General features: G+C 40.8%; 1 protein-coding gene across 8 annotated transcripts in view; it reads left to right on the plus strand.

Annotated features, from left to right (window-relative positions):
• The window catches only part of NUMB (NUMB endocytic adaptor protein), a 177,174-nt gene that overhangs the window by 34,841 nt on the left and 120,192 nt on the right, over positions 1–22,141 (plus strand). For all 8 annotated transcript variants that reach the window (XM_066343083.1, XM_066343080.1, XM_066343086.1 and 5 more), the window contains exon 2: positions 14,962–15,102. The gene's annotated coding sequence lies outside the window, so the exon portion shown is untranslated. The remainder of the gene's footprint in view (positions 1–14,961; positions 15,103–22,141) is intronic.

Consider the following 22,141-nt stretch of genomic DNA (forward strand, 5'->3'; position numbering starts at 1 on the left):
AACAAAAAACCAGTCACTACAGGGAGCTTTTAGAGTAATATTGCTGTGGTTGAGGTTGTTAATTGTGAATTTATGACAGTAACCAGTCTCCCTGGATATGTGATTTTCTTCAGTATTCCACTGCTCTATTGTAGTCATAAAGGTTCATTTGAGTTGCTAGGAGAGTGAGAGAGGAAAGAGACATGGGAAACATTGAATTGAATATGAGGAGTGAGTATATTGATGAACTGTGAAATTTAAACTGGATTAAAAAAAAATGAAACCAGGAGATTGATAGGGAGAAGTGGAGGGTTCATAATTAGGTGATCTTATTAAGAACTAAGAATTTTTTCTGAGGGCCAGTTGAACAAATGAGTTGGAAAGATCAAATCTTTTATTTATATGTCTTCTTTCTGCTTCCTTGCCATTTATGGTATGTCCAGAGTAACCAGAATTTGTACAGACTTAACCACTTGGAATCTCCCATTCTTGTTTTTCTTTTCTTTTTAGTGGTTAAAATTTTTTTAATTGATATTATTGGAGTGACATTGGTTAATAAAATTATGTAAGTTTTAGGTGTGCATCATCTGTATATTGTGGAATTTCTCATTCTAAATAAGCAGTTTAAATCCACATTCTAGCTAGAATGGGTTAAAACACACACACACACACACACACACACACACACACACACGAGTTAGTGGCCTATAGAGCTGTGAGTGTGATTTCAAACAGATTAAAGACTACTAATTTTAAAGTCTAGCTTCCTTTGTTAACTTCTTTCTATAAATAGCGTACAGGAAAATAATTTCCTCTGAAAATATCTAGATCTATTTAGGATCTTTCTATGAAATTTGTGAGAGGATCTGAACTTAGTTTTCCTTAAAACCATTAAAAACCTCTTGTTCACTGTTGGCACAGTCTTTTTTGGAAAACAGTTTGGCAAGTTCTCACAAACAGTTATACATACTCTTAACCATAGTGATCCAATAGCTTCATGCCTAAGTATTTACTTAAGTGAAATGAAAACTTATAGTCACACAGAAATGTATGCTAATGCCAAAGACTGGAAACAAACCCAAATGTACTTCAACGGGTGTATCGATAAACTGTGGTACATCCATACAGTGGAATACTGTTTGTCAGTGCATACAACAATGTGGATGGAATCAAACACGTGATAAGTGAAAGGAGCCAGACTCAAAAGGCTACATATCCTGTATGATTCCAATTTTATGATGTTTTGGAGTAAGCAAAACTAAAGGGGACAGATAACTGATGAGTCGTTGCTGAGGAGTATAGGGACAGTTTGACCATAACGGTCATGAGGACATTTTGGGGCTCTTTTTCATTGTCTAGATCTGTTTTATATCTTGATTATCACGGTGGTTACCTGACTGTGTGTGTTTTTCAAACTCAGAAGTGTAACTTAAAAGTAAATTTTCATGTATAAATTATACCTCAATTAAAGTTCTAGCATATATGTAACCATATTAAAAATACTTTGGAAAACTATGTCATAAAAATGTTTTGTTTTTTATATTCTGCTTATGAGTTTTTTCCCCTGGGAGAATGGTTGATAAGCATCATTAGCATTTGTAAAGTTCTTTGAAGCTCTAGAAAACATGTAAATGCTGAATTAGTCTACATTTAGCAAACATTTCTATCATTTTTCAAAGAATGATACAATGTTGGAATTAGTAGAGCCCAAGAGACTTTGTGAAGTGTCCTTGTTTTATAAATAAAGAACCTGAAGCCTAGTTTAGGTTAGTTGTAGTCACATAGCTAGTGGCAGAAGTAGGTCTAGAATTTAAGTGATAGATTACAAATTTTATGCTTGTTTTACTAAAACACACTTTTTATTCTGACTTATTCTTTTTAGGGACTATTTTTAATTCCTTTTCAGAACCTTTTGATTGTGTCATCCTGAAGCTGGAAACCACTCCCTTCCTAGTGGTAGGGAAGTCCTGTGTCTGGTTGATAATAGGAAGGCTAAATTTGAGAGATCCTACATCACTTAAATTTGCTTGGACATAGTCAATAAGTTTAGTTATAAAGATACTTTTCTGGCCCTAGATGGTTGGCTGAGTGGTAGAGCTTCAGCCTGGCATGTGTTTGCTTCCTGGTCAGGGCACACAGGAGAAGCAACTGGCTGCTTTTCTGCCCCTCCTCCTCCCCCTCCTTCCCCTGCCTTCCCCTTTTTCTCCCCTCCCCCTCCCCCACCTCCCTTGACCTCCCCTCTTTCTCCCCTCCTTTTTTTCTCCCCTCCCCCTCCCTCCCCTTTCCTCTACTCCCCTCCTTCCCCCTCCCTCCCCTTTCCTCTCTTCTACCTCCTTCCCCCTCCCTCAACTTTCCTCTCCCTCCCTTCCCCTCCTCCCCTTTCCTCCCTCTCCTTCTCTTTTCTTCCCCCTCCTTCCCCTTTCCTCCCCTCTTTCTCCCCTTCCCCCTCCCTCCCCTTTTACTCCCCTCTTTCTCCCTCCCCCTCCCTCTTCCTCCCCTCTTCCTTTCCCACAGCTATGGTTTGGTTGGTTTAAGTGCATCAGCCCTGGGTACTAAAAAGAGCTTGGTTGTGATCATGGCCCCAGATGGGCAGAGCATTGGCCCCAGATGGGGATTGCTGGGTGGATCTCAGGGCGCATGCATGAATCTATCTCCCCTCCTCTCACTTAGAAAAGAAGAAAAAAAAATAAAGAGGAATGGAGAGGGAGAAAGAAATATTGATTTGTTATTTCACTTATTTAAGTATTAATTGAATGATTCTTGTTTGTGCCCTGACTGGTGTTTGAACCCAAAACCTTGGCATCTCAGATGACGCTCTAACCAGCTGATGTACCTGACCAGGACCAAAAGACTTTACTTTAACTGTGGCAAACTGTATGTTTAGTTTTGCAATTGTCAGATGCTGCCAGTTAGAAATAGGTTTTTGTAACTTTACTGCATTTAAAAAATAATATTTTAGATTATCATGATAATTGGTTTGTTGGGAAGGTAGAAAAGGTTTAAAAGTGTTAGGTTCTTTCTGGTTCCCTTAGGTAACAAGGATTTATTATATAAATACAGAGGGGTGTGAGGGACCACCAGAAACCGTCTTAATTCAGGAAATGGAGACTGGAATGCCATTTAGAATATATCAGCATTGTTATTGTATGATACTAAGAATATATAATATTCTCACCCTGGTTAGCATCATCCTGAAGTGCAGAGGTTGCCAGTTTGATTCCTGGTCAGGGCACATACAGGAAGAGATTGATGTTCCTGTCTCTTTCTCTCTTTCTTTCTCCTTCCCCTCTCCCTTCCTTTCTCGCTAAAATCAATAAATAAAAATTTTTAAAAGATATATAATATTTTTGAGATTTGGTTAATTTTCACTGTCTCTCTGTGTTCACTTTCTCCTTGTATAATAGTTTTATGGTTGCCTCTGGGACCCGTTCTAGAACCAGGCTTAGAATTACTGCCCCTCAGAGATATTAGTGATATTGTAGATACTGCATACAGAACTAGCAGGTGGCCTGGTTTCTTTCTTGGTTTTGAAGCTGTGTCTGTGTCCTGCAACCTTCCCGGGAGTTATTTCCTGTAAGCCATAGCTCCTGGCAGAGTTGGCAAGTTGTTTTCTTTATAAGGGAGTCCTACCCCAGCCCTAGCTCTGGCCTAGCTCTGGTAGGTCCTCTGTCTTAGGTGGAGCAGTTTTAGTCCCTGTACAGCTGGGCACCAAACTCCTGGCTGCCACCACCTGCTTCTCAACCAGGAACCCAGTAGACCCTGGACTTTTGTATTTATGTTTCCTATCATTGAGAGATATTTATATTATGTTTTTGAGTTGGCTATGCATTATTTACTTATAAGTTTGATATATAATTAATTTTCTTAACTTTTTTCTTGAGAGAGAGACAGGAAGGGAGAGAGATGAGAAGCATCAACTCATAGTTGCGGCACTTTAGTTGTTCATTGATTGCTTCTCATGTGTGCCTTGATGGGGGGCGGTGTGGAGGGGGGGAAGACTCCAGCTGAGCCAGTGACCCCTTTCTCAAGCCAGCAACCTTGGACTCAAGCCAGTGACTATGGGATCAAGCCAGTAACCATGGGATCATTTTGATGATCCCACACTGAAGCTGGTGAACCTGTACTCAAGCCAAATGAGCCCACACTCAAGCTGGATGAGCCCATGCTCAAGCTAGCGACCTTGGGATTTCAAACCTGGAAACTTAGCGTCCCAGATTGACACAGTATCCACTGCACCACCACTGGTTAGGCCAGTGATGGGCAATCTTTTGAGCTTGGTGTGTCAAAATTTGCCAAAAAACCAAGCATAACTCGGATAGTGTGTCACTTTGAGAAAAAAACCATAATTTCATGATATTTATAGTTTAAATAACAAAAATATATAATTGTAATATATATTTGTATTTAATAAGCCAAAAACTAATTATTTAACTTACCTGCTTAGTAACTTCTTTGTTCATCTGTCAGTCGGTTTCTTTTGATGGTCTTGATATTATCTAACTTGTGTGGGGTGCCGTGAACTAAGATAAGTGAGGGGGAGGGGGAATTCTTTAACTAACCTGCCTGTTAGTGACTTTTCTGTTGCTGAATTTCATTGGCTAAATCTTCAATTGAAGGTTGGTATTTTGTACACTTCAAGCCCAAGCAAGCCCTATTAACTTCATCTCTCAATGTTTCTTTTGTTGGTTTTGGTATTATTTGACGCTGAGAATAAGGTCTGACAAAAGTACATAGAGCAGAAAATTGTGAGTAAAGCCATTGCTATATTTTTCAGGGTGCTAAAAGTGTCTGGTAATCGGTTCCAGGCACTCCAAATTTCCTGTTTGTAGTGGCACTCCTCTTGATTCTCCAAGCAGCACCTTTCCAGATTCTCAAGCTTTGACCTCAAGTCGACAAACACCTGAGCCCAGATGCTGTCTTGAAATTCTGCAGATTGCATCTTATGTAAATTAAGATGGCTGCTGCTATTTCTAGTGGCGGGAAACGGCACCCATAGCACAGGCCCTCGCCTCTCCCAGCTTCCCTCTCACTTATCTCAGTAATGATGGTCAATTAGAAATCCTCGACACCCCAGAACAGTAGATTGGATGATGGTTGCTGTGGTTATGTGGTTGCTGGTAACAGGGATCACAGGGCCCCCAGAGATATGTCCCCCGCGGCATTCCCCTGCTCCCTGCTCTGCCAGCGGGAAGTGAGGTCAAAGATCCCCTAACGGCCTAACCGGAAGTCCCAGAACTAGACGCTTTGTGCCAGAGTTCTGTTGTTTTGGCCTACAGACCTCCGGCACAGAGTGTCTACACTACAGCAAATGTTTTATCCTCGGCTACTGCACCTGGCCGTGCAGGAGCTGAGGATGAAACGTCCTTCTCAGCATGCAGCACCAAACTTCTCTGGTTTGCAGCCAGCCGTGTGTCATCGAAAATGGCTACGCGTTTCAGTGCTAATACACGTGTCATAGGTTCGCCATCACGGGGCTAGGCTATACATCTGTATATATATCAGTTGTTATTTGGCAGCATGTATTACACTATCTTGACTAGAACTCTTTTTAATCTTTCAAAGCCATGTTTTCTTATATTGAAAATTGGAATTATAGCCCCTACTTCTTAGCGTTTCCTTGTGCTGATGAAATGATTAGTATGTTTATATACATATATATGGTAGCTTTAATATATTCAAGTGAGTCTATACTTGTTGGTTTCTCCTTTTAGACACACACACACACACACACACACATTCAAAAGTGCTTATCAATCAGTATTCAAAAATCTGGAATGTGTCAGGGATTGCCATATTTAGAGGTTTTTGGGTAAGACATTGAAATCTAATTTTAATCTCTGCACTTAATTAGAAAATTTTAGAATGAATTGCAAACTTTTTTTTTTGATATAACAATGGGCTGAAATGCTTTGTTATTTGTATTTGTGGTAGTGTTTTAGAAATAGGTCATTGATACTCTTTTAAGCTCTATTGCATATATAAATAGTTTCTGTTAGCTGCTAATCAAAGTTAGTGCAGTATCTAGAGATGTGGGACTTGTAATGGAGTAAATTTTAGGTTAAGAAAAAGAAATGTATGGCCCTGGCCGGTTGGCTCAGTAGTCGAGTGTCGGCCTGGCGTGCAGGAGTCCCAGGTTTGATTCCCGGCCAGGGCACACAGGAGAAGCGCCCATCTGCTTCTCCACCCTTCCCCCTCTCCTTCCTCTCTGTCTCTCTCTTCCCCTCCCGCAGCCAAGGCTCCAGTGGAGCAAAGTTGGCCCTGGCACTGAGGATGGCTCCATGGCCTCTGCCTCAGGTGCTAGAATGGCCCTGGTTGCAACAGAGCAACGCCCCAGATGGGCAGAGCATCGCCCCCTGGTGGGCATGCCAGGTGGATCTCGGTCGGGTGCATGCGGGAGTCTGACTGTCTCCCCGTTTCCAACTTCAGAAAAATACAAAAAATAAATAAATAAATAAACTATAAAAAAAAGAAAAGAAAAAGGAATGTAATAGTGTGCACAAGGGAGGAAATAGATGTTGTTTGAGGTAGAGATTTTGGCTTAGACAGCCATAGTTATGACTGAAATAAAGATCCTCTTTAGAAAAGAGGAACAAAAAGAAGGGATAAAATATTAAAAGATGAACTTTCAAGTTTGTGTGTGTAGGTTATAACAAATATGCTTGCATATTATAACTCCTAAAGCCTTCACTCCAGTGATTTATACTACTGATGATTTCAAAAGCATAAATTAAAAAAAGATTTTTTTTTTAAATAGCATGTCAATTATTCTTTCTTCTTGGATTTTGAATTTGAATTAATGTCTTGTAGATCATTACCAACTATTTTTTAAGGAAGCCTGAGTATATTATTCTGCCCTTTAAAAATGTGTCCAAGCCCTGGCCGGTTGGCTCAGCGGTAGAGCGTCGGCCTAGCGTGCGGAGGACCCGGGTTCGATTCACGGCCAGGGCACACAGGAGAAGCGCCCATTTGCTTCTCCACCCCTCCGCCGCGCTTTCCTCTCTGTCTCTCTCTTCCCCTCCCGCAGCCAAGGCTCCATTGGAGCAAAGATGGCCCGGGCGCTGGGGATGGCTCCTTGGCCTCTGCCCCAGGCGCTAGAGTGGCTCTGGTCGCAGCATGGCGACGCCCAGGAGGGGCAGAGCATCGCCCCCTGGTGGGCAGAGCGTCGCCCCATGGTGGGCTTGCCGGGTGGATCCCGGTCGGGCGCATGCGGGAGTCTGTCTGTCTCTCCCTGTTTCCAGCTTCAGAAAAATGAAAAAAAATAAAATAAAAAAATAAATAAATAAAAATGTGTCCAAGAAGATTGTGCTTGCTGATAAATGATCTTAACTTCCGTGTTTCATCAGCTGAAATAATAAGGCAAAAAATATATAAGACATATTACTTTTTCCTTTTACATATGTCTTTGCTTTTATTTTTGTCATATTATAAACCGTTGTGTGCATATAGGTGTTTGGAATTGTGAAAGTGTATTATTAAGAGGCATGGCACAGTATTGTTTAGTTTTAAAGTTAATTTACCAGTCATAAATGAGAGCTAATTCATGTAGCCTTCAATGTAGCTCTTCTCAGATGAATTTCAGATTAGTGTTTCTGAGAGGATGCAGGGGTCTCCAAACTTTTTACACAGGGGGCCAGTTCACTGTCCCTCAGACCATTGGAGGGCTGCCAAATACAGTGGTCCTCTCACTGACCACCAATGAAAGAAGTGCCCCTTCCAGAAGTGCAGTGGGGGCTGGATAAATGGCCTCAGGGGGCCGCATTGCGGCCCGCGGGCCGTAGTTTGGGGACGCCTGATCTAGTGACTATGTTAGAGGCACTTTTGATAATCGAGATTTATAAAGTTCTTAATAGTTATGCATGTCTCCCCAAACTGAAAGGTTGTTTTTCAGTGTTTGTGTACCCCCAAAGTTCATGTGTTGAAATCCCCAATGTGATGGTATTAGGAAGTGAGGACTTTGAGAGGTAATTAGGTCATGTAGGTATAGCTCTCATGAATGGGAATAGTGTTCTTTGAAAAGAACCACAGAGAGCTCGCTTGCCCCCTTCTGCCATGTGAGGACACAGAAGATGACCATCTATGAATTAGGAAGAGGGCACCAAATCTGTGAGCTCCCTATCCTTGGAATTCCCAGCCTCTAGAACTGCTAGAAATAAAGATTTACTGTTTAAACTACCCAGTCAGGTAGTTTGTTGTAGCAGCCTGTACAGACTAAGCCAAGAATTAAAATCATTGTGCTTGCTTTCAAGAGCTAGAGACCATAGCGTATAGTAATAGCATGGATTTGGAGATTTAAAAATAGGGGTTCAGGTTCTGCCTCTACACTTGTTATTTGAACTTGGGCAAGTTTCTTACTACTAAGCCTAAGTTATTTCAGTAAGGAAGATGTGTCAACCGATGGTCTATGGTGCCAATTCAGCACCATCAGGAATCCTCAATTTGGTGTGCAGTGAAGAAGGAATCTTGATTCAGTGCGAAACAGCTCAATTGTGATATAGCAAGTCTGTGAAAACAGCGTGGCTATGAGGCAGCCCTGGGGTCAGGACCCTCTCAGGCTAGACAGCTCTGCTCTGCTCCTCGCTGGGCTGCTGGGCTTCTCCGTGCCCTCTGCCAGTCTGCTTTGCTCTGCTCTGGCGAGACATCTTTTGTGTTTCAGCTCAGCCAGGGATAGCAGTCTTCAGTCTTTGCTGGAAAGGGAAAGTGCGCTCCCATACTGAAAGGTTTTGAAAAAGAGTTTGTTAACTCTTGTTAGAATCTATTGTGGAATTCTGGAACGTTTGATGAAGTAGGATTCTGGCCTAGAATCTTTCCATTATGAGGAAGTAATTAGAGATTATATATCACTGTAATAAGTGCTAAAATTTTACTTTTTTCTTTTTTACTATATTTTTCTTTTTCATATGAGACATGAAAGTATATATTATAGTATTATCATTTAAAAATTTCTCATATTGAGAAAAACTGATATATGTAATATAACTATCATATCAAAATAGATCGAGGCTTTATATTGATCTTTTGCCATCAACACTTCTGATTGTATTAACTGATAAGCTTTCTTCTACCTGTTCACCATGTTTCACCATGTCGGATCCTTTGTGAAGCAGTATAGTTTGTTGGAAGGAACACAGAATTTGAAATCAGAGGGCTTGAAGTCCTGTCAGTGTCAGTTTACTGTGACTTTGACCTTTTTGAGATTGTTTTCCTTATAAGTAATATGAAAAGAATAATGGTATCTATCTCATAATTGCTATCTATTATAGATATGATATAATATAAATCTTATAGAATGGTAATTTCTAAGTTTAAGGACATCTGAAACAATTTCAGTTAATACACACTTGTTCCATTCTGCAAAATAAATATTTACCTTCATATTTCTTTAGTCCTTTGTCTACTTTCTAAACTGTGAGTTCACTTAAATTATAACCTATTAAAAAACCACAATAAATTATAACCTATAACTTAAAGCAATTCTATGCTATAAAGCATAGTAAAGTTTGCAATTAAACAATAAAAATTAAAATGCTTTGTAAACTGTAACATACTCTTTGAATGTTACAGTGTTTTTCAGTTGGGACATTTGTTGTATTTTAACAAAACAATACTGTCCTCAAAGATTGTTACTTTATGGGTTAAAAGACTGCCAACCTTTGGTTTGATGTATCAGTTTTATTTAGGGCAGGCATCCCCAAACTATGGCCCCGCGGGCCGTGTGCAGCCCCCTGAGGCCATTTATCCAGCCCCCTGCCGCACTTCCGGAAGGGGCACCTCTTTCATTGGTGGTCAGTGAGAGGAGCACTGTATGTCGCAGCCCTCCAGTGGTCTGAGGGACAGTGAACTGGCCCCCTGTGTAAAAAGTTTGGGGACCACTGATTTAGGGTATCTTTAGGTTTTTATTTGCCTTTACATTTTTCTTAATAATACATTTTTTCTCTATTTGAGAATTCCTCCTTTGCCAAAGTTAGACATTGGTTAGGCTTTATCATTACATTCAGTTTCGTGGCGTCATGCAAAGGGCTGTCTGGAGGCTGCACTGGGATCTAGTCTTTCTTGAAGTCACTGGTTCTTAAGGGTCAGTACCTCCCCTATTAGGTGTTTGGATCTTTGAAGGGTACACTTTTGGTTGCCACAAAGGTTTGGGCGGCGTGGTTGCAGCATTGGCATTCAATGAGCAGAAGCCAAAAATGCCAAACATACCACAAAGTATGAGAGCTCTGCATGATTATTGAACATTCCCCCAGACCTTCTTGTAGGTAAAAAACATGTTTGGTCTTATCTGATCTTAATTATTTCACATTAAAACACAAAGTATTTTTTGCATCGTTTTATTTATTTAATGAATTATTTTCTAAACCAGGTGTCAGGAACCTATGGCTCGTGAGCCAGATGTGGCTCTTTTGATGGCTGCATCTGGCTCGCAGACAAATCTTTAATAAAAAAAATATTAAAAATATAAAACATTCTCATGTATTACAATCCATTCATTTCCTACCACTCATGTTCATGGTTGCAGGTGGCTAGAGCCAATCACAGCTGTCCTCCGGGACAACACCAAATTTTTATTGGATAGTGCGTAAGGTACACAGGTTGTTGTATGGCTCTCATGGAATTACATTTTAAAATATGTGGCGTTCATGGCTCTCTCAGCCAAAAAGGTTCCCGAGCCCTGCTCTAAACCAACTAACTACCCAGCCATGGCTGCATGGTTTTAATAGACATTGAATTTTCCAGGACTGCAATTGCTGAGTAAACTGAGGGAAAATTGTACTTTCTTTTGTTCAGAACTTCAATAAGAGTTGTTAATTGTTTTGGAAAATCATATTACTTAATGCATTGCCCCTCATGGTATCTAATTTTCCAGTACAACTTATTATGTCAGTCTACATTGGTAGCTGTCACCTTCATGGCATTTTTTTTTTTAATGGGGTGACATTCCTTCATGGCATTTTTATGCATCAATGTAACTCTCTATTTTCCCTCTACCTTTATCCCCACCACAGCCCGTGGACAACCACCTTTCTACTTTCTGTCTCTGAATTTGACTATTCTGAGTATCTCATAGACATGGAGTCATACAATAGGGGGTTGGGCAAAGTAGGTTTACATTTGTGAGTACACGAAACACAGTTTATTCTTGTATTTGATTTTTAGAGAAAGAGAGGAAGGGTGAAGAGAGAGAGACATCCATTTGTTGTTCCACTTATTTATGCATTCATATGTTCTTTTTTTTTTAGATTTTATTTATTGATTTTAGAGAGACAGAGAGAGAAAGGCAATGGGGGAGGAGTGGGAAGCATCAACTCCTCCCTCAATTGCTTTTCATAGCCTGGGGCTTCAAACTGCAACCTCAGCATTCCAGGTCAATGCCTTATCTGCTGCACCACCACCAGTCAGGTTCATGGGTTGATTTTTGTATGTGCCCTGACTGGGGATCGAACCACAACCTGGTGCATCGGAATGATGCTCTATCCAACTGAGCTACCTGGCCAAGGGCTCATATTATTTATTAGTTATTGTGTTATTTTCCATATGAACAACTGTAAACCTACTTTTGTTCCACCCTGTATTTGTCGTTTTGTCTGGATTTATTTCACTTAGCATGTCTTCAAGGTTCCTTTATGTTATGGCATGTGTCAAAACATTACTTTTTTAAAGGCTCAATATTCTATTGTATGTATATACCATATTTTGTTTATGTGTTTCTGTCAAGGGACACTTGGGTTGTTTCCATCTTTTGGCTATTGTGAATAATGGTACTGTGAGCGTTGGTGTACAAGTATCTGTTTGAGTCCCTGTTTGAGTTCAGTTCTTTTGAGTATATACCTAGAAATGTAATTGCTGAATCATATGGTAATTCTATTTTTAATTTTCCTGAGGACCTGTGACATGTTTTACTGTTTCTTTTTAACATCTATATTTTACTTTAAAGGTATTTTAAATCAATTATAGATCTGCATTGCCTGACCAGGTGGTGGCGCAGTGGATAGAGTGTTGGACTAGGATGTGGAGGACCCAGGTTTGAGACCCCGAGGTTGCCAGCTTGAGCGCGGGCTCATCTGGTTTGAGCAAAGTTCACCAGCTTGGACCCAAGGTCGCTGGCTTGAGCAGGTTACTCGGTCTGCTGAAGGCCCATGGTCAAGGCACATATGAGAAAGCAATCAATGAACAACTAAGGTGTTGCAACGAAAAACTGATGATTGATACTTCTCATCTCTCTCCGTTCTTGTCTGTCTCTGTCTATCCCTCTCTCTGACTCTCTCTCTGTCTCTGTAAAAAAATATAAAAAAATAAATAATAATTATAGATCTGCATTATTTTAATGGCTATATAGGATTTCAGTGTATGGCTATGCTATTGTTTACTTGTGGATGTTTCTGTTAATAGTTTTTGCTATTATAAACTATACTGTGATTCATTTGTTCATCAAATATTTATTGAACATCTACTATGTGGTAGGCAAATGTAATAGCTCTTCTGTACATATATATTTGCATCTATCCATTTACTTAGGATAACTATTTTAGTAGGATCGGACTGTTGGGTCAAAGGATGGAGTTCATATGCGTTCATAGTGTTAGCAGAAGACTCTTCATCTTGGAGGTAGTGTAAAATGTCCAGTGGGTATTGAGCATTTATTCATAAGGAAAAGTTTGGCAAGCCAAATCTTTGAACCAGCAGCCTTTTATTTAATTCTGTGAATTCACAATGCTAGTGTTTCCAATTGTGTTTTTAGAAATTTAGATTTTTTTTTTCTGGTTCTGTTTCAATAATATTCTGTATTAATATTTCCTCTTTAAGGTAGCACCTATCCTCCAATCCAAAGATATTAGAAAATTACTAATACTCATAATTTTAGTTTATTGTGCTGTAATGGAGGCAGAAATATTTGAAAGGTAATCATGGACAAAACCTAAATAATATATATATATATATTTTGTATTTTTCTGAAGCTGGAAACGGGGAGAGACAGTCAGACAGACTCCCGCATTCGCCCGACTGGGATCCACCCGGCACGCCCACCATGGGGCGACGCTCTGCCCACCAGGGGGCGATGCTCTGCCCCTCTGGGGTGTCGCTCTTTTGCGACCAGAGCCACTCTAGCGCCTGGGGCAGAGGCCAAGGAGCCATCCCCAGCGCCCGGGCCATCTTTGCTCCATTGGAGCCTTGCTGCGGGAGGGGAAGAGAGAGACAGAGAGGAAGGAGAGGGGGAGGGGTGGAGAAGCAGATGGGCGCTTCTCCTGTGTGCCCTGGCGGGAATCGAACCTGGGACTTCTGCACGCCAGGCCGACGCTCTTAGCACTGAGCCAGCCGGCCAGGCCAAAACCTAAATAATATAATTAGAACAAAACCTAATTGGCTTATTATGGTCAAATACAGGTCAAGTGTTTGCATGAGTAATGTACCCAGTGTGATTTCTGGCATATTTGAAAAGCGTTTGCCACACCTATTGTTATTCCTCTATGTTTTTGGGGTATGTATTTAGCTCTCTTTTAACAGAACTGTTAAAACTGAAACTAAAACTTCAAAAGCATTATAAATGCTGTTATAGAATCAGGCCCTGGAAGAAATTAAGTGAAACACATTGTTGGCTAAAAATACAGTTTGCAAATTACATCTGAAATTGTTTTGTGAGAGCATCTATTGGAAATGAAATTCAGCTTTTCTTATTCTGTGGGATTTTATTTTATTTTTTATTTATTGATTTTAGCAAGAGAGGGAGTGAGTGAGAGAGAGAGAGAGACAGGAACATTGATCTGCTCCTTAATGTGCCCTGACCAGGGATCGAACTGGCAACCTCTAGACTTTGGTACAATGCTTTCCCAATTGAACTATCTGGCCAGGGCTTTGTGGTCTTTTTTTTTTTTTTGTGTGTGTGTGTGGCAGAGATAGAGTCAGAGAGAAGAACAGATAGGGACAGACAGATAGAAAGGGAGAGAGATAAGAAACATTAGTTCTTCGTTGCGGTTCCTTAGTTGTTCATTGATTGATTTCTCACATGTGCCTTGATGGGGTTGGGGTGGGGGGGACCTACAGCAGACTGACCCCTTGCTCGAGCCAGCGACCTTGGGCTCAAGCTGATGAGCCTTGCTCAAACCAGATGAGCCCGCGCTCAAGCTGGCAACCTCTGGCAACCTCGGGGTCTTGAACCTGGGTCCTCCACGTCCCAGTCAGACGCTCTGTCCACTGCGCCACCGCCTGGTCAGGCTTTGTGGGCTTTTAAAAAACATTATTATCTGAACGTAGATGTCCATACGAAATAACTTTTTAATGTTTTTCAGTTTTTAACTAATTTTTCCTTCGGACCATATAAATCTTTTCTATATATTCTGAGTAGTGAATGAATATGCAGAATGTTAAGAGGAGAAGGAATTTTAGAGTTCATATACATCATATAGATATCTAAAAGAATTTTACATTATTTGTACAGGGCTATAAACTTTTGATTTCCACTCTTTAGGGTTATGTAAAAAACAATTACTGTCTATCACATCATCTCATTTTAACACCAAAAAAAATAGGAAGGACAATCTCATAGTAAACACAATTGTAACTTTACACTCATGTTTGGTCATAACCGGCACCTGTTCAAGGATTAGATTTCAGAAACTATTATCTAATGCAGCTCGTTCCTTTTAGAGATGATGTTTCTGAGCCCAAAGAAGTATGAGTTCTTACAGCAAGGCAGAATGATAACTCAGTTTAGAACCAGGACTTCTGACTCCCAACCCAAGGTTTTGATCATGTTCCTCAGTCTTCATCACATGACGAGACTCTGTGCTTTACCTAAGATAATGTAACTACGCAGTAAGAATTCAAGCTGGAAGTTGAATCTACCCAACTCCATTTTTAGTGAAGCCTGTGCATTCACCTCCATGTAATCTTAACCTAGTCTGTCAGCCTCCATTTAGTTGTAGAGATGAAATTACAAGTGATTGAAAGGAGATATTTATATTTAATATTTTCTTTCTTTGAAAATTTCAGATTTGGGCCTTAAGCAACTTCTTCCAGGGAAGAGGGCCAGTGCAGCTGCTTTTGCAACAGAAGATCTTTGATACACATCCATAGATTGGAATATTGAAATATTGGTGGGCCAGCCATCCTCAGACAGCTCACTTAGGACAGGTAAGTGAAAGAGAAAGAGCAAGGGTCAGAAAAGTAGAATGAATGCTAATATTTGTCTTTTTTTTTCTTTTTTTCTTTTTTAACCACAGGAATGAAGGGGGAGAGAAGAGAAGCATCAACTTGTAGTTGCATCACTTTAGTTTTTCCTTGATTGCTTCTCATATGTTTCTTGACTGGGGTCTCCAGCCAAGCCAGCAGCCTTGGGCTTAAGACAGTAACCTTGGGCTTCAAGCCAGTGACCTCTGTGCTCAAGCCAGCAATCATGGGATCATGTGAGTGACCCCTCACTGAACCCACTGACCATAGGGTCATGTCTGTGATCCCGCGCTCAAGCTGGTGAGCCTGCGCTCAAGCTACTGACCTCGGGGTTCAAATCTGGGACCTCAGCGTCCCAGGTTGATGCTTTATTCACTGCACCACCTCCAGTCAGGTCCCTTCGTATTTCTTGTTAGATGCAAACAGTTGGCTATGCTTAAAAATGTAACCCTTTATTTTGGTAAAACCGAAGCAGTTGAAATCTTAGGTGAGTGGGGTGAAACATTTTCTTGATTGTAAAATATGTGTCAAAATGTTAACAGTGATGGAACTTAACACAGTTAAAATTCTTTCTTTCTCTTTTGTGCATTTTCCAAAGTGTATTCATGAGCACATGTTAGTTATCTATTGTTGCATAACAAACCACCTCAAACTTAGTGGTTTAAAACATGCCAATTATTTGTTTTGCTCATGTATCTGCAATTTGGGTAAGGCTCACTTGGTGGGGACAGCTTGTCTCTGTCAACATGTGGTGTGAGGCGGAGTGGCTGGAAGGGTAGGGTTGGCTCAAGGGCTGGGAGCTGGAATCATTTGAAAGCTCACTCAGTCAAGTGTCTGGTGGCTGATGCTGGCTGTTGGCAAGGACCTCAGCCTGGGCTGTCAGCCAGAACACCTACACATGACCTTCCCTTTTGGCTGCTTGGTTTTCTCACAGCATGGTGGCTGGGTTCCAAGACAGAGCATCCCAAGAGAAGAGAACAAGGCGAAATTGCATGGCATATTTAACTTAGTTTTGGAAGTCACATGGTATTACTCTGCAATTTTCTGTTGGTTGAGGTAGTCAGAAAGGTCCACCCAGATTCAGAGAAGGGTGTGGGCGTAGACCCTACCATATGAAGAGAGGAGTATCATCATATTATAAGAAGACCTATGGGATGGGATCTGCCATTGCAGCCATCTTTGGAAAATATAATCTGCTGTAATTTGTATTTTTTTTCTATTGGGGTGACATTGGTTAATCAAATTATATAGATTTCAAGTGTACAATTCCCTGGGCTTGCCCTGTCAAGGTTCATAAAACAAGTGAGCAGTGAACAACTAAAGTGAAGCTACTATGAGTTGAAATTTCTCGTCCCCTCCGCCCCCTAACCTGCCATAAAATCATTTTTATTTATTTATTTATAAAATCACTTTTAAAAAAAGGTACAATAATTGGGAAAGCTGAGGTGTTTTTTGTTTTGTTTTATTCTTTGTTTAGTTTTGCTTTTGAAAGCAAAATGAGATGTTTTCCAGTAGACATAGATTGGGAATAATGATTATAGGTAGCATAAAATATTACATCTTAAATAACAATAAAATAAATGCACATATATACGAACATGTATAAAAACTTTAAACAATTAACTTGGGTTTTTGTTTACAGCATTTTTTTTTAGCTTGCTTTTGCTCTTCAGAAGTTTGAGTAGGTAAATTGCCAGTAACACCTTCTCTAGGTTTGTTTACACTGCTTTATGTTGCCTCCATTCCACAAATCCTGTGTTTGTTTGTTTTTTTGTTTGTTTGTTTGTTTTTACAGAGATAGAGAGAGAATCAGAGAGAGGGATAGACAGGGACAGACAACAGGAACAGAGAGATGAGAAGCATCAATCATCAGTTTTTCATTGTACGTTACAACACCTTAGTTGTTCATTGATTGCTTTCTCATATGTGCCTTGACCGTGAGGCTACAGCAGACCGAGTAACCCCTTGTTCAAGCCAGTGAGCTTGGGTCCAAGCTGGTGAGCTTTGCTCAAACCCGATGAGCCTGCGCTCAAGCTGGCGACCTCGGGGTCTTGAACCTGGGTCGTCCGCCTCCCAGTCTGATGCTCTATCCACTGCACCACCGCCTGGTCAGGCCACAAGTCCTGTGTTTAAGGGAATAAAAATTCCTTATGTTAATGAGATACTGCTTTTTTGACTGAAGCTATAAAACAACAATAAAAACTCCAAAAACCCTCTTTAGAAATTGCAAATGTGGTTGTGTTTAGTCTATGGCACTTTATTCAGTCCCTGGAAGGAGGTAAATGGTAAGGTTCTCTTGTAAAGATAATTGACTGTATAGATACTCTTTTAAAATGCAAAAAGAATTTTGAATAACTGTTAAAGGCATTAATTATATTTCTTTGGGGTTTGTGGTACACCTATTTACCATTCTTTTTTGATGAGATTTCTAAAATTATAAGAATTCTCAATAGAAAAGTGGCATTCAGTTCATGCTTATACAGGTTTTTGGCAAAACAGAAGTTGTGTTACTGTTCCTGTGCGTGTCCTTCCTCTTCCTCATTGTTCACAGATGTAGTATTTTCTGTGTATGAAATGTTTAACAAAATGTTTTTTAAAATTTGTGATAAGGAAGTGATTAGCATAGCATAAAATTTACTATATTATTTTTAAGTGCACAGGTCAATAATGTTAAGTACACTCACATTGTTGTGCAACCAATCTCCAGACCTCTTCATCTTGCAAAACTGAAACTATAATTTTGGGGTTTTTTGTTTCTTTGTTTTGCGAGAGAGAAAGAGAGACAAGAAGGGAGACAGATGAGAAGTATCAATTCTTTGTTGTGGCACCTTAGTTGTTCACTGATTGCTTTCTCATATATGTCTTGACCGGGAGGCTACAGCAGAGCAAGTGACCCCTTGCTCAAGCCAGTGACCTTGGGCTTCAAGCCAGAGACCATGGGGTCATGTCTATGATTACACGCTCAAGCTGGTGACCCCGTGCTTACGCTGTTAAGCCTGCACCCAAGCCAGTGAGGTCAGGGGTTTTGTTTTGTTTTGTTTTACAGGGACAGAGAGAGTCAGAGAGAGGAGGGATAGATAGGGACAGACAGGCAGGAACGAAGAGAGATGAGAAGCATCAATCATCAGTTTTTCACTGTGACACCTTAGTTGTTCATTGATTGCTTTCTCATATGTGCCTTGACCGCGGGCCTTCAGCAGACCGAGTAACCCCTTGCTCAAGCCAGTGACCTTGGGTCCAAGCTGGTGAGCTTTGCTCAAACCAGATGAGCCCGTGTTCAAGCTGGCGACCTTGGGGTCTCAAACCTGGGTCCTCTGCATCCCAATCCGACACTCTATCTGCTGCACCACTGCCTGATCAGACGACCTCAGGGTTTTGAACCTGGGTCCTTGGCGTCCCAGGCCAATGCTCTATCCACTACACCAATGCCTGGTCGGGTGAAACTCTGTAATCATTAAACAATACCTCCTTGTTTCTCTCTCCCTCTCACCACTGGCAACCAGCATTCTGCTTTCTGTTTATGAATTTGACTCCTCATGTCAGGGGTCGGGAACCTTTTTGGCTGAGAGAGCCATGAATGCCACATATTTTAAAATGTAATTTTGTGAGCGCCATACAATGACCCATGTATATTAAGAATTATGCAATAAAAATTCGGTGTTGTCCCAGAGGACAGCTGTGATTGGTTCCAGCCACCCGCAACCATGAACATGAGCAGTAGGAAATGAATGGATTGTAATACATGAGAATGTTTTATATTTTATTTATTTATTTATTTATTTATTTATTTATTTATTTATTTATTTATTTTTGACAGATACAGAGAGAGTCAGAGAGAGGGACAGATAGGGACAGACAGACAGGGAGGGAGAGAGATGAGAAGCATCAGTTCTTCATTGCAGCTCCTTAGTTGTTCAGTGATTGCTTTCTCATTTGTGCCTTGACCAGGGGGCTACAGCCGAGCGAGTGACCCCTTGCTCAAGTCAGTGACCTTTGGGCTCAAGCCAGCGACCCCTCGCTCAGGCTTGTGAGCCCGTGCTCAAGCCGGATGCTCAAGCTGGCAACCTCGAGGTTTCAAACCTGGGTCCTCTGTGTCCCAGTCTGACACTCTATCCAGTGCACCATTGCCTGGTCAGGCCAATGTTTTATATTTTTAACGTTATTATTTTTTTTATTAAAGATTTGTCTGCGAGCCAGATGCAGCCATCAAAAGAGCCACATCTGGCTTGCAAGCCATAGGTTCTTATTTCACTTAACATAATATCCTGAAGGATAGATAGTCTGTGATGTAGCATGTGTCAGAATTTCATTCATTTTTAAGTCTGAACAATATTCCATTTTACATATGCACACACACATATATACTACATTTTATTTATCTGTTTATCTTTTGATGGACACTTGAGTTGCTTCCCCTTTTGGTTATTGTGAATAATGCTGCTATGAACATAGGTATAGAAATAGTTCTTTGAGTTCCTGCTTTCAATTCTTTTGGGTGTATATAACCAGAAGTGGAATTGCTGGATTGTATAATAACTCTATCTTTAATTTTTGAGAAACTGTCATACTGTTTTCCATAGTGGCTGTACCATTTTATATTCCCACTGACAGAACAAGTGTTCCAGTTTCTCCGTATCCTCACCAACAGTTGCTATTTTCTGTTTCTATTTAATTTAAATATTTTTTTTTTTGTATTTTTTTCTGAAGTTGGAAACAGGGAGGCAGTCAGACAGACTCCCGCATGCGCCCAACCAGGATCCACCCGGCGCCCACCAGGGGGCAATGCTCTGCCCATCTGGGGCGTTGCTCTGTTGCAACCAGAGCCATTCTAGCGCCTGAGGCAGAGGCCACAGAGCCATCCTCAGCGCCCGGGCCAACTTTGCTCCAATGGAGCCTTGGCTGCGGGAGAGGAAAGAGAGGGGGAGGGGTGGAGAAGCAGATGGGCGCTTCTCCTGTGTGCCCTGGCTAGGAATCGAACCCGGGACTCCACGTCAGGCCGACGCTCTACCACTGAGCTAACCGGCCAGGGCTCTATTTAATTTTTAATAGTAGCCATCCTGATGCATGGGTGTGAGGTTAGTATCTCATTGTGGTTTTGATATGTATTCCCTAATGATTAGTGATATTGAGCATCTGGGCATCTTTTCATGTGCTGATTTTGAATATCTTCTCTGGGGAATGTCTATTCAAGTCCTTTGCCTATTTTCTAATTGAGGTGTTTTGTTGTTTTTTTTTTTTTTTTTTTTTTTTTTTTCATTTTTCTGAAGCTGGAAACAGGGAGAGACAGTCAGACAGACTCCCGCATGCGCCCGACCGGGATCCACCCGGCACGCCCACCATGGGGCGGCGCTCTGCCCACCAGGGGGCGATGCTCTGCCCATCCTGGGCGTCGCCATATTGCGACCAGAGCCACTCTAGCGCCTGGGGCAGAGGCCGAGGAGCCATCCCCAGCGCCCGGGCCATCCTTGCTCCAATGGAGCCTTGGCTGCGGGAGGGGAAGAGAGAGACAGAGAGGAAAGCGCGGCGGAGGGGTGGAGAAGCAAATGGGCGCTTCTCCTGTGTGCCCTGGCCGGGAATCGAACCCGGGTCCTCCGCACGCTAGGCCGACGCTCTACCGCTGAGCCAACCGGCCAGGGCCAAGGTGTTTTGTTGTTGTTGAGTTGTAGGAGTTTTGGATATTAAGCCCTTATCAAATATAAGACTTGCAAACATTTTCTTCCATTTTGTAGGCTGACTTTTTATTCTTTTAATTGTGCCCTTTGATGAGCAGAGGTTTTCAATTTTGATGTAGTTCATCTTATCTCATTTTACTGTTGTCTTTGCTTTTGGTGTCATATTCATGGAATCATTCCATAATCTAATGTCATGAAGCTCTTCCCATACTTCTTCTTCCAAGAGTTTTATAGTGGTAAGGCTTATATTTTGGTTATTGTCTTTTTCAGTTCTAAAATTTCTATTTGGTTCTTCTTTATGTCTTCTATTTATTTATTTTTTTGCTGATAATTTATAATTTAATATTTATTTCAAGAGTGGTTGATGTTCATAGTAGCTGCTTTAAAGTCGCTGTCAGATTATTCCAATATCTAAGTCTCTCTTCATTGGTGTTGCCTTTTTGCATGTGAGTTGCGATTTTTGTTCTTCTTATGCTGAGTAGTTTTGGTTTGTATCCTGGATATTTTGAGTATTATATAATGAGATTCTATGTTTTCTTTACATTTCATAGCAAATGTTGATATTTTTGTTTTAGCCTTCAGTGGGTTGTGGGTCCAATGTCAGTTCAATTTTTAGAGCTTTGTCAGTGCTATTCAGAGAAGAAGGGAGAGAGAGTGGAGGGGGAAGGGAAGCATTTGTTGTTCCACTCAGTTGTGCATTTTTTGGTTACCTGTGTGTGTCCTGACGAGGGATCAAACCTGCAACCTTGTTTCTGAATGATGCTCTTAACTGACTGAGCTAACTGGTCAGAGCCTCTTGTAGATATTTTTGAAAATACTAATAGGCAAATATTAAGAGATCATCTGTAATACTTCCAATCCAGAGATGATTATTATTAACTTTGGCTGTATCATTCTGGTCTTTAAATATTCTTACACATACAAATTTATATACAGATGAACAAATGTATGTTTTTGTGTATTAATAAGATCATATGTACAGTTTTTATAACTTACACTTTTCATTTCACGGTAATTTATGACCATTTTCCCATGTTGTTGGAAATACTTCTATATCAACCTTGCATATTTTATTCCACTTTATGGCTTTAAGTTATTTAGTCTTCTATTCTAGAACATCTGTGCGGTCTTTGGTTTTTCTCTCATTCACAACACTGGAGCGAAATGTTAATCAAGCTTGCATTTGGATGAGGCAAGGCCAGAGGGGTTATGCTCTTGTTCTCTTTGTGGATCGAGGTCTGCCGCAGGTTGCAGGCTGTCTTCATCTGTTTTCTAATTGGACTCTAGGACAAGTATTAATGCTTCATTTTATAAAGATGACATCTAGCTCT

This window comes from Saccopteryx leptura, chromosome 6 (genome assembly GCF_036850995.1).
Source record: "Saccopteryx leptura isolate mSacLep1 chromosome 6, mSacLep1_pri_phased_curated, whole genome shotgun sequence".
NCBI classification, from domain to species: Eukaryota; Metazoa; Chordata; class Mammalia; order Chiroptera; family Emballonuridae; genus Saccopteryx; species Saccopteryx leptura.